Source organism: Pan troglodytes, chromosome 2, assembly GCF_028858775.2.
Source record: "Pan troglodytes isolate AG18354 chromosome 2, NHGRI_mPanTro3-v2.0_pri, whole genome shotgun sequence".
Classification (NCBI taxonomy): Eukaryota; Metazoa; Chordata; class Mammalia; order Primates; family Hominidae; genus Pan; species Pan troglodytes.
The window spans coordinates 111,630,655-111,645,401 of NC_086015.1; the positions used below are offsets into that span (position 1 = coordinate 111,630,655).

The 14,747-nt window shown below is 38.9% G+C and overlaps 1 protein-coding gene across 16 annotated transcripts in view; it reads left to right on the top strand.

The window, feature by feature from the left end:
- Nucleotides 1–14,747, top strand: part of HHLA2 (HHLA2 member of B7 family) — a 159,856-nt gene that overhangs the window by 68,912 nt on the left and 76,197 nt on the right. For 6 of the 16 annotated variants that reach the window (XR_010155677.1, XR_010155679.1, XR_010155680.1 and 3 more), the window contains one exon: nt 12,216–12,302. The exons of the other annotated variants lie outside the window; for them this stretch is intronic. The gene's annotated coding sequence lies outside the window, so the exon portion shown is untranslated. The remainder of the gene's footprint in view (nt 1–12,215; nt 12,303–14,747) is intronic. 16 annotated transcript variants of the gene reach the window in all.

Sequence of the window (14,747 nt, forward strand, 5' to 3'; positions counted from 1 at the left end):
GGGCTTGTATTTCCTTAGTCCTCGATCTTGGAATCTTAGAGTCTGTCGTTGCACATTGCTGCTTACCATTTAGAGTTCAAACCACTAATTCCCAAGTGATAAGAGATTAAGATACAAACCTGAGATAGGCAAATGTACACTTGCAGCTTCCTTGCTTTAATACTTCTGTTTCAGGTGGGATGTCTTCTCCATGGCTATCCAGGTCTGTCCTAGACACCACCTTCGAGAAATGAGATCCTTTCTATCTAATTTAACCTATATTAGAGACATCACCAAGAACACCTTCTGAAGGTGAAAACCTTTTACCTTTTCTTTTTGTCCCATACTCTATATTCCTTAACTGCAATCACTACAATATCCTGTCAATTACACAAGATTAATGTTACTATGACCGACTTTGATAATATTTCTATTTCCAAATTGACAAATTATATTCCTAATCTAATTACATTCATGCAAAGCTAGTAGCTCTGTAGTTATATCAACTTGGCAACAAGGAAAATAAACTTAGTTTAAAAAAAGACTCAAAAAGTTAAATCACTTTTGTAAAAGACCCAGAAAAAAAATATATATATATAATCATATAACTATTATAATACATAAATATATAAACGTTATATAAATATAATACATATTTATTATAGATAATAAGTGAAAAGGGTGAAATTGATGGAGTCAGAGCTTAGAAATCTTGTTAGTGTGGTGGGAGGAGAGAAAGGTGAGGAGTAGTCAGATTATGAAGAATTCCGTCGGAGTAGTATGTTCTGTGTTGCAAATTCAGGGGTGGAACAGAAAGTTCTGGGTGATAAGTGCAGGAATCTATGGAAATGCTACGCTGAGTGGAGTAAAAGTAACTAGTTTTGGAGTTCTTGACTTTTTCTTCCTAGAGTTTTAGATTTGCTGATAAGAGAGGAGGAAGGGACATAGAAAAGCTCAGATGACCCAAGTGGCAAGCATTTCTTAAATATTTCAGACCCATAAAGGTACAAATTATACTCTAACTCAACCTTATATGCCCTATCCAGCTCAAATACTATTGACATTCGCTAGGTACCCTTTCGTGTAGGAGCAAGGGTCACTCTAGAATAAACTTAGATTCTCACAGTGAGATACAGAATCCCTAAAGGTACAGGAGCGATGGCTTGGAAAGAGCACAGTTGGATGACGAGAGTCCCAGCTTTATTTTCAGATTCCAGTGTGGCGAGAAGACGGGAAAATGAGCAACTCTTCTTAAGAAAAAGGAGATAGGGAAATGGTGCTTTGGGGAAAGAATTGAGTTCCATCTGAGGAGGGAAAGCAGCAGGAATCTGAGCAGGTTGTGGGTAACGGGCAGTTTATTGGGTAATGATGTTTTCAGAGTACACAAGGAAGAGGTTTGAAAGGACCAACAGAAGGGGAAGGCTGGGTGGGTCGAGGGGAAACAGCACAGAACCTGGGAGAGACAGTGTGTGAGAAGATGAGTAAGCAAGCGTCCTGTTCACAGCATGAAGTACCAGCTTTTGCGGAGACAGGAGGCAGGGTGGGAAGAAACAGCCCAGGGAATTCAAGGACAACCTGCCATGGGGTTTCACTGTATGCCTTTGTTTCATAGAAAGGATTTCACCACAAGGAGTTGATGAGTCAAAGATTCAGGTGCAAGTGATTTATTAAAATAGTGCTCTTAGACGAAACCAGTTAGGGGGTGGGGAAAGCCAGAGTGATGGGTAGATTAGGAATATAAACCAGGTGAGCCAATAATAGGAAAAACATGGTTTGCTGGGGCTTCCAGGAAATAAGCTTCTCTCCTTAATAAGAAGCGCTGGTGAAGCTCCAGTTCTTTTCGTCTGGGTTTAGCGGTGTGTGAGGTCAGGCCTGAAACATTTACAGCCACTTCATTACCACGAGGGAAGCTAGATTGTGTATAAGGTAAACCCACAGGAGGCAAAGCAGAGACGTGAAACCTAGTGACATACGTCCTGGGTAGAGCTGGCCAGAGGCTCCTAGAAGCCTCAGTTACGTTTCTCAGAAGATTCCCTTTGTTGTCTAAGCCAGTACCAGGATGTTGCTCTTATTGCTTGTAACAGAAATCTAAATTCCCAAACACTTTATTTTAATAATGCTGTCATATTTATCTAAATGTTCTTTAATCTGGGAATTGAGAGTAATCAAAAATGACTAATGACATCAAATATTTACGTTTAGCTTCTAACACAGCTGAAATATTTCATAGCAGTACAATGAAATGAGAGAATTTCCTTTCTCTCATTTTCACTGAAATTTTCTCTTCCTTTCACTGGAAAGGAAGGAATTATACATGCGCAATATCTCTTCTAATTTATGTCTTCTGATCTTGGAGTTAGTCTCCTTAAAATTTGAGTGTGAGGAGACCTAGGCCCTCCAAACCAATTTTCCCTATTGAATTTAGCGTTTTATTTTATATGCAAAACATTATATCCTAAGTGTGCTTTGTAGATTACATTTCTAATTCCTGTTCACTCTTGTGCTTTTAGTGTTGCATGCTCTGACATAGTTCTGCAAGCTGTCTTTGAAAAGCTTTTTACCTCTTCTTTTTACTGTTCTTTTGTCTTCCCTGTGAATTCCAGAGACGTGACTGCAGAAATAGATGACTGAATACTAAGTATGTATAGGTTCTATTTTCCCACTTTTATTTATGTTTCTGAGGATTCCAAACACGTTTGTTGTTCTTGAGGCATTTGCTTTCTTCTAGAGTTATCTTCTCACAGTCTTTTTTATTAAGGTAACTCCAGTTCAATTCTTACCCCTTAGTTCCTCCCCACCCCACCACAATTTTCCTCCCCTGCCCCCAATTATTTCAATTGTCCTTGTCTCTTATATTCCTATTTTCTTCCATAGGCTAATTTGAGAGACTGCATTGTTTCTCTTTCCCTTTTGGAAGTTGAGGGTGGCCCGTGGTAGTTTTAATCTGCTTGGCAAATTCTTGTAATCTTTTCTCATAAGGATTCTACCCCTTTCTCCCTCAACTCAAGCAGCCTCAAGGTCATCTTGCCTCCTCCTTTCTTCTTGGAACCAAGCAGCATACTTTACTTTTCACTTCTTCCTGCTTGCTACCTTAACTCCTCTATTGTTTCTCTTCTGTTTCTAAATTGGTTTCATCCGAGTGACTCGCATTTACCAAGTATTGCCTATGAGCTCTGTGGTTTGTGTGCTGCCTGTACAATATAAAAGGTAATCCACATAACTGAGCTGAGGTAGTGGGTTGATATTCTCATTTTAGAAGAAAGTTGAGATATGCTATAGTTTAGGAAATAAGACAAGTAATCTAGATTTGATTTCTGTGTTGCTATTTATATTAGTAATCTAATTCACACAAGAATGTATACTTGTGAGTTACATAGATCTGATTTTTATAGTAGGGAAATGAATATTAACATGAAGATTAAACAGTCTGACTTTAAAATGGTATATAAATGAGTTTGAAAGGGAAAATACCTGATTTCATTTTCTGTTCTGTTGTAGTAGGAGGGTTAGTCTTTCAATAACAGGTCTGAAATAGCATGATACCTGGAAACCATGATTACTGGAAACTGTAAATATTTTACCATCCAGGGTTCAACCTCCTACCCCTTATTCTCCTGACAGTACGCTGAGACAAACATTTTATTAACTAACATCTCTCTCAACATTTTCCCCTGCTAATTGCACTTTGATTGGTTCAAATTCCATGTGGGGATTCCTTGATTCTGACAATACAAGACATTCAGTTCTCTTCAAGTCATGTAATCGACTTTTTTGAATTAGTTTTCAGTTTCATTTTGTTTTCCCCAATTCAAGTTGGGAACACTTCATTTTCCCCAATTCAAGTTGGGAACACTTCCTTGGTATTTCCTTGCTACATGGACTTTAGCAAATGCTACTTTACTCTCCTTCCAGCTACTCAGGAGGCTGAGGCAGGAGAATTGCTTGAACCCGGGAGGCGGAGGTTACAGTGAGCCTTTTCCTAGTTTTACTGTTGGAAGCCTAACTCACAGGAGAGATTATGCAATACAGTCCTGAAGTCAAGGGAGGAGAGGTAGGAAGGGAGAGGGGAAAAGAAGTTCCTTGAGGGCATTTACTAGAAATGCCTCCTGGTGCTGCCTTTTCTGTTCTGGGCTAGCTGTCTCCTTGAAAACAGCACACACTAATAGGAAATTTAAAAAAAAATCCTGGAATCGGTATGCTCTGTTGTCTTTTGTGGAGAAGTCAAAGCACCTTCTTTTTCTTCTCCACCCATGCCCCACCTCTTTGTTGCTTGTTTAGGCAAAAAAGTAAAATATTTCTTCCCCTTATTTGGCATTCAACTGCTTAATTCAGTTATGTCTTGGTTCTGAGTTTTCTGTATCAACTTTTCCTACAATGTGGAAACTTTAGATCAACAGATTGAATTCTGTCTTCATTTTAGAAAAGTTTTCTTACATTGTATTTATGTATCAACTCCTTGATTTGATGAGTTCTTGACTTCAGGGGCCAATATCAATTATCCTAATACTGTGTCGTTGATGTGCTATAATGTAACCTCATCTAATTGCATTCAATTTATGTTCTATAGCTCAACCTCATCTAGTGCATTCATCTCTTTCATCTGAATTCATGAAGATATCACAAATCTTCCTCTACTTTGGCTTTCAGTGATATCACTTCTGTACTTTGCTAGCTCTACATTCTTATTAGTTATCTCTAGAAATTTTAGTCCATATTTTGTTTCCTCATATCTACAATCCTCTTCTCATCCTATCATTTTGTTTAGCTTGTTTTTGAGTACTTGTTTTGTTGTGTACATATTCTGGTCATTAATTTCTAATATAAAACATATAATTATTTTGTATATTTTTTTCTAGAGGGTATAGACCTAATTTAAGTGAAGGTTTCCTTTCTGTTCTTTGAACTGTTTTATTCCAGGTTGGGCTTTATTTTTTGGTCACTTGCATGCCATTCCTGTACCCCACCTCTTTTGGATTATAGTGCATATTATGTAGCATGTCAGTTTTTTATTTTGCCCAGTTAATGGCCAGGTAATTAAATCAGTTCTGACATAGTAGGTACGTGATGGGCTCTTGATTTTTTTTTCTCATTTTGTCTGAGACCTATAATCCATTATTGCAACCACCATCGCCACCACCTCACAGCAGGTGACTCTGGTGGTTGGGTATTTTGTGTTCTCTCATTTGCTTAGGCTGAGTTATTGGCAGGGGTGGAAATAAACTTTTTGTTAGATAATTGAACTGACTCTCATTTTTGGACCTACTGAATATCACATTCCAATGTTTATATCATTTAGTTGGTGGTGTGTATACGCGTGTGTAGTGTTCTAAAGGGGAATGCACTGGCGTTTTGAGTGGCTTCTCCCTGTTCAATGTATCATTGTATAAGCTATGCTCCCATTGTCATGTCAACGCCATTGTTTATGTTCCCATTTGTTTCCTACTCCTTCCCGGTCAAGAAAGAAAGAAGAAAGATTTCTCTCCAAATTTAGGCATTGTGTTACTTTCCTCAGGCTCCTTTAACAAACTACCACAAATATGGTGGCTTAAATTAAGAAAAACATATCCTCTCAGTTCTGAAGGCTAGAAGTCCAAAATCAAGGTGTTGGCAGGCCCACACTTCTGAAGATTCTAGGGGAGAATCCTTCCTTGTTCTGCCAACTGCTGGCGACTCCTGGTGTTCCTTGTCTTGTGTCAATATAAGTTCAGTCTCTGCCACCGTCTGTGTCTCCTTTCATACCTCTCATAGGACTTAAGACACAGCCTAATCCAGTATGATTTCATATCAGTCTTCACCTTAATTACATCTACAAAGACCTATTTTCAAATAAGCTCCCATTCTGAGGTTCTAGGTGGATGTGAAATTTTGAAGAACAACCAGTCGATCCACTACAAATATATTAGAAAGGACTTTCAGGGCTTCAGCAACACACCACAAATCTACTGTGTCTGAGAGTGGGCTTCACCTCCCTACTAATGGTCTGTTCTGCAGATCGCTAATCTCTCTAGATCTGGTAAATTGCTCCTTCAGCCAAGGATGTTAGGGTACTTGTCCATGTTGCTAGTCTTGGGGGTACAGCATCATTCTTGTTAGTTTCACTTAACCCTGCCTGCAGCTGTATAAATAGTCACATTAGTAAACTATTGATGATTACCACAATATGTTGTCATATTTGCTGCCTGAGTAGGATTACTGGTTGACTTTGCATCCTTGCCTTATAATTGATTTTTACAGGGACTGTTTCTAATGTTTCCCCATTGAAGATTCTGTCTGTTCTTATAGGGTTTTCAGACATATTCTTTGTCACATTAAAACCTTTTACTCGGCCGGGCGCGGTGGCTCACGCCTGTAATCCCAGCACTTTGGGAGGCCGAGGCGTGCGGATCACGAGGTCAGGAGATCGAGACCATCCTGGCTAACACGGTGAAACCCCGTCTCTACTAAAAATACAAAAAATTAGCCGGGCGTGGTAGCGGGCGCCTGTAGTCCCAGCTACTCGGGAGGCTGAGGCAGGAGAATGGCGTGAACCCGGGAGGCGGAGCTTGCAGTGAGCCGAGATCGCGCCACTGCACTCCAGCCTGGGCGACAGAGCGAGACTCCATCTCAAAAAAAAAAAAAAAAAAAAAAAAAACCTTTTACTCATCAATGAGGAATTTGCAATTACTTTGTACATTATCTATTTTTTTCTGCATGGATTCAGATGATTGGTTTTTCAACTCTAATCTGCTTAATATGCTTTTAGCCTGGGTTTTCTAGAAAACAGAACCTGAAGCAAGGATTAAAATGCTGATGCTTTATTTGGGAGGTTAAAAACTCAGGGCTGTGAGAGAGAAGGAAAGCGGAAGCAAGGCAAGGGAAGATGGGCAGCTTTGTAAACGGACAGATTACCATGCTGGCTACTGCTTCACGAGTAGTCAGAAAGAGACCCAGCAATTCTCTTGGTCGTAGCATTCATCAGTGTGAAGGACTTTTCTGAATGGGAATGTAGAAAACCGTGCCTCAAAGTCCTCCACGGGAGGAAAGAAGATGGGGGGATTCATCTGCCCAGATCTAGTCGTTCCTGTTGGTTAAAATTTACCTCACAGGAAATAAACAGTTCCATATATCCCAATGTCATCATCTAGTCCCTTTAATAGCAGCTCAGAGTGCTGAGTCCCATGCCCTGCTGTAGAGAGTTCCATTCCATTCCAGAAGTATCAGGAGGAACCAGACACTCCAGGTACATGCCTGGTTGGCTCAGCTCTGGGTGGTGGCCAAGGAGGAAGGCTTGGCACTCTCAGGGCAAATGACTCAACAGAGCCTCACAGTGACAGTTAAGGTCAGTGACACATTTGAGCCAAGGAAATCTGAGGCACACAGACTTTGGTCTGATACATGTGATAAATCACATTTATAAATCTTCTAATGGTAAATCTTCTTTGGATTCCTGGAGAAAACCCAACTTGGTCACTGTGGCAGCCATGAAAATGTGGGCTCACATCTGCTGTGGGGAGTGTGGGTGATTGCAGCCCCAGGTGCTGCTGTCTGGATCATCACCACCTTTGTGTCATGGCCATGACTGATCTCAGCTGATGCTCCACTGATTATTCATTCCCTCAGTGATTGAGCACAGTGGCAAGGCTAACAAGGGACTCCTCTAATGGATGACTTTGGTGCAAGGGTTCCCCAGTCATCTGACAAAACTTTCTTAGAACTGCTGCAAGCCTGACGTTCCTTTCACTCCATTTCCACCCTTCCTCTCTCCTTTAACATCACAGTTGGAAAGTTCTCCTCACTTCTGCTTTCCCCCTTTATCCTTCACAGGAATTTTCCTCACTAACATCCCTTGAACATCGTGTCCCATCTTAGTGTCTGCTTCTTGTAGAACGTGATTAGCACTGTCATAATACATTATCTGTTTTAATATTGTTAGATTTGGTTTACAACATTTTGTCCAGATTTTCATATCTCTTTTCCTGAGTGAAATAGATTATCTTCTGTCTTCATACAGTCTTTTCCTGGGTTTAAATAATGCTGTCCTTGAAGTTTGGTAGAATTTGCCTGGAAAACCATCTGGGCCTGCTCGAGCTCTCCCTCTCTCTCCCTCTGTGCGTGTGTGTGAAGGTTTTAAACTGCTATCCAATTTCTTTAATAATTATAGGACTCTTTAAGATTTCTATTTTGTGTGTATGTCAGTTAAGGAAAGATTCTCAGAAAACCGTTTTTAAATCCACTGGCAGAATGTTGCTGATACTATTATCTTTTCACATCTCTGCTTTATCTGTAGTTATGCCAACTTTTTTAACATACTACATTTTCTCACTTCATTTTGCCAGAAGTTTGTCTATTGTCAATTTGTAGTCTTGTTAATCAATTTTTGACTTCAACCTTTTCCATTGTATCTATATATATTTTTCTATTTTATTTCCACTGTTATATTTTCCTGCTACTTTTTTGAATTTTTCTTTTTTTGAGACAGAGTCTCGCTCTGTCACACAGGCTGGAGTGCAATGGCACGATCTCGGCTCACTGTAACCTCCACCTCCCAGGTTCAAGCAATTCTCCTGCCTCAGGCTCCCAAGTATCTGGGATTACAGGCATCCGCCACCATGCCTGGCTAACTTTTGTGTTTTTAGTAAAGACAGGGTTTCACCACGTTGGCCAGGCTGGTCTTGAACTCCTGACCTCAGTTGACCTCAGGTGAGCCACTGTGCCCAGCCCTTTTTAAAAAAATTTTTCTAACTTAGATTTTATACTCATTTAATATCTGCTTACCTTTATTCCTTTTTAATACAAATGTTTGATTAAATTATCCTTAAAACTGCTTTTATTGTATTCTACCTCTTTGTATATGTTGTGCTTTTTCATTTGGTTCTGAGTAATAACCATTTTTATGTTAGAATAATTTTAGAGTTACAGAAAAGTTATGAAGATATTATAAGAGTTCTTGTTGGCCAGGCGTGGTGGCTCATGGCTGTAATCTCAGTAATTTGGGAGGCCGAGGCGGGTGGATCATGAGGTAAGGAGTTCGAGACCAGCCTGGCCAACATGGTGAAACCCCATCTCTACTAAAAATACAAAAATTAGCCGGGTCTGATGGCAGGTGCCTGTAATCCCAGCTACTCGGGAGGCTGAGGCAGGAGAATCACTTGAAACAAGAAGACGGAGGTTGCAGTCAGCCAAGATCACGCCACTGCACTTCAGTCTGGGCAATAAGAGTGAAACTCTGTCTCAAAAAAAAAAAAAAAAGAGTTCTTGTTAACTTTTGCCCAGCTTCCACTTTGTTAACATCGTATATACATGGTTCATTTGTCAAAACTTAAGAAATTATCATGGTACAATACTACTAACTAAACTACAGTTTCTATTTGAAGGTCACCAGTTTTCCCAGTAACTTCCTTTTTCTGTTTCAGGATCCAATCCAGAATACCACAATGCATTTAGTAATTAGGTCTTTTTTTTTTATTTTCAATTTTAATTTTTGTGGGTACATAACAGGTATATATATGTATGAGATACATGAAATGTTTTAATACATGCATGCAATGTAAAATAAGGACATCATGGAGAATGGGGTATCCATCCTATTAAGCATTTGTCCTTTGAATTACAAATAATTCAATTACACTCTTAAAATTATTTTAAAATGTACAATTATGTTATTGATTATAGTCATTCTGTTGTGCTACCACATAATAGGTCTTATTGATTCTTTCTAACTATTTTTTGTACCCATTAACCATCTCCACCTTCCCCGCAACCACCACTACCCTTCCCAGCCTCTGGTAACAAACCTACTCTCCAGGCCCATGAGTTTAATGGTTTTGATTTTTAGATCTAACAAATGAGTGAGAACATGTGACGTTTGTCTTTCTGTGCCTGGCTTATTTCACTTAACATAATAATCTCCAGCTCCATCCATGTCGTTGCAACTAATTGGATCTCATTCTTTTTTATGGCTGAATAGTTACTCCATTGTATATATGTACCACATTTTCTTTTATCCATTTATCTGTTGATGGACACTTACGTTGCTTCCAAATCTTAGCTATTATGAACAGTGCTGTAACAAACACAGCAGTGCAAATATCTCTTTGATATACTGATTTCCTTTCTCTTGGGTATATACCCAGCAGTGGGATTGCTGGATCATACAGTAGTTCAATTTTTAGATTTTTAGGAACCTCCAAACTTTTCTTCATACTGTTGTACTAATTTAGATTCCCACCAACAAGGTATGAGCATTCCCTTTTCTCCATATCCTTGCCAGCATTTGTTATTGCCTGTCTTTTGGATAGAAGCCATTTTAACGGGGGTGAGATGATATCTCATTATAGTTTTGATTTGCATTTCTCTGATCAGTGATGTTGAGCACCTTTTCATATGCCTGTTTGCCATTTGTACATCTTCTGAGATATGTCTATTCAAATCTTTTGCCCATTTTTTTAAATTGGATTATTAGATTTTATCCTATAGAGTTGTTTGAGCTCCTTATATAGTCTGGTGATGAATCCCTTGTCAGAGGGATAGTTTGCAAATATTTTCTCCCATTCTGTGGGTTGTCTCTTCACTTTGTTGATTGTTTCCTTTGCTATGTGGAAGCTTTTTAACTTGATGTGATCCCATTTGTCCATTTTTGCTTTGGTTGCCTGTGCTTGTGGGGTATTGCTCAAGAAATTTTTCCCCAGACCAATGTCCTAGAGATTTTCCCCAGTGTTTCTTGTAACCATTTCATGGTTTGAGGTCTTAGATTTAAGTCTTTAATCCACTTTTATTTGATTTTTGTATATGGCAAGAGGTAGGGTTCTAGTTTCAGTCTTCTGCATATGGATATCCAGTTTTGCAAGCACCATATATTGAAGAGACTATCTTTTCCCCAGTGAATGTTCTTGGTACCTTTGTTGAAAATGAATTTACTGTACATGTGTAGATTTTTTTCTGGGTTTTCTATTCTGTTCCACTGGTCTATGTGTCTGTTTTTATGCAAGTACCACACTGTTTTGACTATTATAGCTCTGTAGCATAATTTAAAATCAGGTAATGTGATTCCTCCTGTTTTGTTCTTTTTGCTTAGGATGGCTCTGGTAGCAGTTAGGTCTTCTTAGTCTTCTCCAAACTGCAAGTTTCTCCTTTTTTGTTTTTTTGTGACCTTGACAGTTTTGAGGTATAATGCTCAGGTAATTTGTAGACTATCTTCAATTTGACTTTGTCTTATGTTTTTCTCATTATTAGACTGGGGTTGTGGGTTTTGTGGCAGAGTACTACACAGGTGTAGTGCCCTTATCACATGTAGGGATACATAATAGCAACATGACTTACTGATAATGTTAATCTCAATCACATGGTTAAAGTAATGTCTGTCAGGGTTTTCCATTATAAAATTACTATTTTTTCCCCCATGCTCTGGTTGTTGGAACTGAATGACTAAATCCAGCCCACACTCAAGGGGAGGGAAATTAAGCTGCCCCACCTCTTGGAGGAGGGTAGTATGTTTATATATATTATTTGAAATTATTTGGTATGGAAAAAAGTTATGTTTTCAACCATTTATGCACATTAGTGGATTATTTATATTACATGGATTTTTTATTCTTTGGGTTATAATCCAATATTATAATTTATTTTGCTGCTTAAAATTTCTAGCTGCTTTGGTCATTACGGGCTCTTTAAAGTTGATGCCTGTGTCCTTTTGACATACCCCTACTTTTTAAAAATTAGCACTTTCTTTCTCCTCCTCATGACTCCCCAAATTTGTATTCTTATACCACTTATATTTATCTAGATCAGAGAAAATATATTTTTCCAGAGAGAAATTAGGCTAAATTAATAAAAGATGTTATATTAGTCCCAGTTTTGATATTTATAGGAAAAATAAGTCTTACATGAATAAAAAGCAATTATACATTTTACATATTACCTTCAGGGGAAACATACCCAAAGAATTCAAAATTCATCAAAAATATCTGTTAATATATTTGTGTTATTTTCATCCATCATATTCTGTAGAGATTAATGACATATTGTTCCCCTCTTACTGGAAAAAATCAGCTGGCTTAATTGTTAATTTTTTTGAAATTTCTTGGCAAGTCAGAGTAATTCATTTGGATTATCAAGAGAAATGTTCATAGTATAATGATCTGAATTCTGATTCTCACAAGTCATTAATCACTGAAAATGAACTGCATCCCACATCCACATTGGCAGTGAGAATAAATTTGCTTGTTTGTTATGATTATGGATTTGATTTCTCATCTCAGCACATATAGAACTGGATGCCCTTGTGGTACATCTCAAGGCTGATTTGAAAGCTTGAGAGACCATCGAGAATTGGATTTGGGGAAGAGGTGAGTATTTGCTATACTATATTTTACTCTATGTGTATAAATTCCTTGAACAGAAAAAATTTAATACAACATTTAAAAGACATATTCAGTCATCATCTTTAGCACAAATGAAGTTTTGGCAAATGTATGCAGATATTCCTACACAAAAATACTATTTCTTGCATAAGAAATAATATTACCATTCACCAAAATGCACTATAAATCTGGTAGAGGGTTGTAACTTATAGACCTTCCATGTTGTTTTAAAGAAATATAGAATTAAGAACATTTACAGAAATCTGTTGTTTCTCACTTTACCAAGTGTAAATAGGGGTATGTGTCTGTATCTAGCATATGTACTTAGGAAATTTTTCTACTCATAACAAACCTATGGTCTTTTATCAGCGGTGTGATTTGCAAGTAGTAGAGAACAACACCTGGGAAGCTTGTCTTTCTGTGTTTTCTAATAAGCCTGTAATCATTTTGTTAAGCCCCTTGGGATGGCCTTGGTCTAAACTGCCTCTTGAGTAATCCCAAGTACTGACACAACTTTGCAAATAATAATTAAAGACACATGTAAATATGCCAACTAAATTTGGACCTATGTTTAATGCTTACTTATGTTATTTAGTGCACAGTGAAATATTTAAAGTGATGGCTAACGTTTTGAAAACATCAAGTAATATCAAACATTAAGTATTATTTACCCAGATATAAGAAGGAGAAAATGGAAATTCAAGTGAGAGGAGCATCATGGTAAATCAGTCTGTGCCAAAATTATGAATGAAATGGAGCTGCATTCTTGATACTACCTTCAAAAATCCTCCAACTTTTCTAGAGCCAAGCTCTAGAAAAAGCTTATCCCTTTTTCTAGATTTAAGATTGGGTATTGGGCACAAGAAGGAGTGCAGCTTTCAAGGTTGGTCTTTTCCATAGTTGAGAACTAGAAACTGAGCTAGAGAAATCATACATGGTATATACACATTTGATTGCAGCAACTAGGGCCTGACATAGATTTGATTACTTCTATTTTAATCTCAAGAGATGTCTATGTCCCCAAACTAGTCTACTCTACATCATAGCAGAGAAAATGGACAAAACACAGCTGTTTTGGTAAGTATATAACTCACTTGGTATGAACAGAAGTGTGCAGATGTACTGCAGCGGTGTGTCAGTGTCTGCTTATCAGTTCTTGTTCTCTTTTCTGCCCTTCCTCACTCTGCTATGTGCCACATTGCAAGAAACCACATTTCCCAGACTGCCTTTCCCTCTGGCTTCTGTGTTTGTCCAGCCAATGGCAGGCACAGGCGGAAAACGGGAGGGCTGGAGGAGAGGGGAGGGAAGAAGCCACGTTCCCCCCATTCACCATTCTTACTTCCTGAGGTGTCCTGCCAGAGGCTGCCTCTCTTCTGCATCCTCTTAGTGGCTCTAAATCCCCCCAGACGGTCCAGACTCTCACCAGTTCCTTCTTCTGTTATCCCTCCAGCCTTATGGGTTATAGCAGCTTCTTGTTACTGCTAATTTCTGGATTGCCTCACTCACCCCTATTGCTTCCCAGTCATCACCCATGTGGCCAATTTTCTGTAAGATAATAAATTTCTTCTTTATCAAAAACCTGTGGTGTTTCTGCTCCCTGGCTGGACCTTGCAGACTACTAGCTATGTCAAGGGACAGGGAAAAGTATGAACAGTAGGGCCTGTTGATGTCCTGCCCAGATCCCCTTTTCTAGGCAGGTGCACCCAAACTCCAGCTGCTGTGAGTGCTGGCTGCTAATGGCCTTTGTATGCGCTCTTTTCCAGAGATTTACCTTTGCCCAGAGATGCCTGGGAAGCTATGATGTTTCCCCGGGGGTGGCCCATGCCCAACGACAGGCTGATTTGAGGACAAGCTGGCCCCTTGCAGCAAGGGTGAGCAAGTCTGTGGTGCCACTCAGGTTCCAGTGCTCCTGATGCTATGAGATAGAGACCAGACCTCAGCCAAGCTCATTTTTTGCTTGGCTTCTTCCCTTTCTCTGTCCTACTTCCTTCATTCCTTACAATTTTCTCCTGAAAGCTCACCCTCAGTAATTCCACTGCATGATAATCACCATTTCTGGCTCTGCCTCAAGGGAACCTGAACTAAGAGTATATTTTACAGAGGGAATGGAGAAAATCTGTTTAATCTGGTGAGATGGTAAAATGGAGGTTGTGAACAGAGCTTCAATGTAGTGATGATGAAACTAAAAAAACACAACAGCTGAACATTCTTGAGGAACGAACAGTTGTGGGAGGACTCAACATTTTGAAATTAAGGAGAAAAGTGGTGCCTTGCCAAAATTAAGGTCTGGAGAGGCTAGTTTTCATGGCAAAAGGACGATACTGTACTTCTGACCAGTGTAATATGGCATTCCAAGAGTTTTCAAGAGTATCAATACCTGTGGGGTAGTTAGAAATGCAAGTCTGTTCTAAGACTAGAAATATATATTCT